Genomic DNA, 4,203 nt, shown 5'->3' on the forward strand with positions numbered 1-4,203 from the left:
CGAAAATCTGGTGCTATTTTTAAAAACATACATTTTGAAATTATCATCTTTATGGTATAAACAAGATATCCATGTATACATTTTAATTATTTAATTGCTTTTAAAAATGAATATTTTTTTTTTTTTAAGAAATAACATAAATGAAAAAGGAGATATACAATGAAAAATTATTTTGTCTTTTACGCTCGATAGCTTTGGACAATATTATGTAAAGTTAATATAAAGTTTTCATACATTTCCCAGCATGCAATTTTGTGTTAAAAAGACTTCTAAAAGGCAAAGCCCAGACATTTTGGTTAAAACCAGACTAAATTTTGTCTGTCAGTAAAAAATTAAAATAGACGTCTAAATTAGGGCTGTCAAAAGATTAATCGCACACAAAATAAAAGTTTGTTTTTGCATAATATAAGCGTGTGCACTGTGTATAATTATTTTGTATATATTTAAAAAACATACTGTATACACATATAATGTTTCATTTTGAGTTAGCATGCCTTTTAATCTTCTTCTTAATAAATGCATATTGTACTTCATAAGATTCCTTATGCTTATAGCTTCAGTTTCAAAACCCTGTTTATTCCTATGACACTTACAATCTCAATGTCCTCTGTGTTAATCAATAATCTGAAGGTGACATTTCCACTGGAAGTCAGTACAGTAGGTTTCCTTTTCTTGGGTTTGGTGCAGGCCATAAGTCACTGTCATGAGAAATATCTGCAGAAGAGGCTGAAAGAGGCCTCTACTGAATACGCACGCCAGATTAATGATTCCCATCACTTAAAGAGCAAGCACCTTCCACCTATGGATGCAGATAAACTACATTGTTGAGGGGTTCCCATAGAGAGCTGCTGTCACTCAGCCAGGGATAATGGCCAGACTGCTACTACACTCTTAAGAAAAAAGGTTCTTCAAAGGTTCTGAAACGATGGTAAAGGTTCTATATAGAACCATAGCTTACTGAAGAACCATTTTTTGCTGAAATGGTTCTTTGTCTTGGCAAAAGGGTTCTTTATTTCCCTCCTTTTTTGATTTTAAATTTAGTCAGTTATTTTCAAGCTGCCTCCTGATTATTTTCACCTGTAAAAGCCCTGAATCATCAGTCCTGCTGAACTGCCTGCAGACTAACAACACAAACAGGTAATAGAGGAAAATAATCATCATTTACTGTTAAAAACATTTTGAAAATTGAAGTTTTGTGTGTTCTTATTGTAATTTATTTATTTTATAACAGGTAAACTTTATACTGTAAGCTTCATTCCCTTTAAAGCAGGTAAGCTTCATACTGTTTTAAATGATAGGAGACTCTGCTTTAACAATGACTTAATGATTTGTTAAAGTGTTATAAAGCATATACATGTATATTTTACATTAAGTTTATTAAACTAATTATGAAAAGAATGTGGTACAACATGTGTTTAGTTTTTTTTATTGATATTTCAGAGTTTTTATATGTGAGGTAATCTTGGAAGTGAAGGCAGTGTGTATGACCGCTTGAAATGAGACGCATCCTGTTTTTAAAGGTGATGTATGCATGTTACTTTCAATCCTGGCATTAAAATAATAATTTTTACTGTTTAAATATTTTGTAAATTGAGGTTTTGTGTGTTTTTGATGTACTTTATTTCTTTTATAACAGGTCAACATACTGTAAGCTTCATTCCCTTCAAAGCAGGTAATCTTCATATTGTTTTAAATTATATATTTTAGGGACTCTGCTTTAACAATGACTTAGGATAATGATTTGTTATAGTGTTTGTTATAAAGCATATACATGTATATTTTACATTAAGTTTATTAAACTAATTATGAAAAGAATGTGGTACAACATGTGTTTAGTTTTTTTATTGATATTTCAGAGTTTTCATATGTGAGGTAATCTTACTGGGAGTGAAGGCAGTGCGTATACAAAAAACAAACGGTGCTATACAGCACCAAAACAGTTGCTTTGGATCGTAACGATAGAAGAACCATTTTTAGTGCCATATAGCACCGGTGAAGAACTAGTGAAGCACCAGTGAAGCACCTGTGTAGAACCATATAGTGCTATGTAGAACCATATGTGGTGCTATATGGCCCCTATATGGTTCTACACTGGTGCTTCACTGGTGCTTCACTGGTTCTTCACCGGTGCTATATGGCACCAAAATGGTTCCTCCATCGTCACGATCCAAAGCAATTGTTTTGGTGCTATATAGCACCGTTTGTTTTTTTTTAGAGTGTATGACTGCTTGATATGAAAGACACATCCTGTTTTAAAAGGTGATGTATGCATGTTACTTTCAATGCTGGCATTAAAATAATAGTTATTTACTGTTTAAACATTTTGGAGATTGTGTGTGTGATCTTGTGGCACATTTACTTGTGATAACAGAATTATTTTTGTCTATCTGTTGTAGGTGGATCGTGAGTGAAGCTCTGCAGGTCTGCCATTAGCTTGATAACAGTGGTTTATGTTAATTGAGTGAATTCAATTTATAAATAAATCTTTCACCAAGCATTCACGTATTTACTGACAAAACAGGTATCTTGAGCAGAGTCATATTAAAACTTCTGTCAAAGCATGTATTACATACAGTATGTAAACAAACTCCAGGCTAATATTAACTTGTTTTGTCTCCATGTCTTATCCTTTCTCCCATCTCCAACAGATCTAAATCTTGTTCAGCCTGATGCTCAACCTTGTATGATGATGACCACAGCCAGGTGATGGAGATCTGTGTTAATCACAGCCTGCGTCTCAAGATCAACATGACAATAGCAGACCATCTCTTATCTTACTCTTATCTGACGAAATGTTCAACTTCATTGCCAAAACAAAGAACATTGGATGGAGTATTGGATGATCCCGTAAAGAAAATAATATGGACTTTTTTGGTGAGATTCTACAAAGATTGACACAATCCTATTGTCTTTTATTTTTACAGTTAATAATGCATTATAAACATCCCATTCATTTGTATTCTATGTCATCGATCTGTTTGTGCTAAAATGTATACATCTGAATGTAATGTCAATAATATGTTAATATTCAGGATTTATTATCATTTGCATGTTTTGATGTTGCATATCAAGATTTTATTGATTTCATGTAATTGTTGTCTATTTAAAATGATTTTAATTGCCAAATTTTATTGTTAATTTATTTAATATTGAAGCTGTTATTTAACAGCCATATCTTATTTGAGTAGTGATTTGTTATATTTGCATAATAATTAATATATTTATTCTGATTGTGATTTTAATGCACATATTTATTATTGTATGACACCTCATGTAATGAAAAAGTGAAAATAAAAGTATGTTCTGATGTCTTGCAATTCTGTTTTTAAACTGTTAAACCTTATAAAGTGCTATAAATAAAAAAAAAAACAAATAAAAAATAATCCTCCTGACTGCTGATAAATGAAAGGGTTCTTTATAGCACCACTGAGGTTCTATTTAGCACTTTTTCAAGGCAAGGTTCTATATAGAACCATGTTAAAAAGGGTTCTATATAGTACCAGAAATGGTGCTGCTATTGTTACAAGCTGAAGAACCCTTATTTGGTACTATATAGAACCATTTTTCTTAAGAGTGTACTGTACTGTGCTTGTGTGCTGTGTCCAACATTTGTGGGCCATAGTTTTTTCAGAAATACCTTAGACACAAACATAGATGCAAACAACTAATGCTTGTTTTATTTATTAATCATGTTGTCAGTTACTGTTTGTGTCAGTCACTGTGGTTAAAGGTGCAGTGTGTAAATTTTAGAAAGATCTAATGACAGAAATGCAATACAATCTACATAACTTTTTGATGGTCTAGCATAGTAACAAGTGAAGTATAATACTGTAGTTGATTAGATAAAACAAAGAGCACTGTTTGTATACAGTATACATAATTAAATACATAAATAAATAATAAAAACTTTTAAAAAGTTTGCTTAAAAAATTAAACTTGACCGATAGATACTGTAAACAAGATGGCTTGCTGTCCTTAAAGGCATTTCTGAAATAACTACAGAATAAAAAAAAGAGGTAAATCAGAGTAAAGGATGAGGTTGAGGAGGAGGGATGCTCACTATCATTAGGTAGGTGGCTGCTTACAGTATTTAAGCTTGAGATGATTGACAGGAACAAACAAACATACGTTACATGTAGAATTTCATTAAAGGGGCTAATTCACTCCAAAACGAATTAGTGTACACCCATACGACCTTCGTTT

At 32.0% G+C, this 4,203-nt stretch overlaps 1 long non-coding RNA gene across 1 annotated transcript; it reads left to right on the forward strand.

The window, feature by feature from the left end:
- The first annotated feature begins 2,213 nt into the window (after window positions 1–2,213).
- LOC141367343 (uncharacterized) lies at window positions 2,214–2,783 on the forward strand. The gene is made up of 3 exons (XR_012371693.1): window positions 2,214–2,259; window positions 2,397–2,521; window positions 2,649–2,783. It is a non-coding gene; the product is annotated as an uncharacterized lncRNA (long non-coding RNA).
- Window positions 2,784–4,203: the final 1,420 nt, after the last annotated feature.

This window comes from Misgurnus anguillicaudatus, chromosome 10, assembly GCF_027580225.2.
Source record: "Misgurnus anguillicaudatus chromosome 10, ASM2758022v2, whole genome shotgun sequence".
NCBI lineage: Eukaryota > Metazoa > Chordata > Actinopteri > Cypriniformes > Cobitidae > Misgurnus > Misgurnus anguillicaudatus.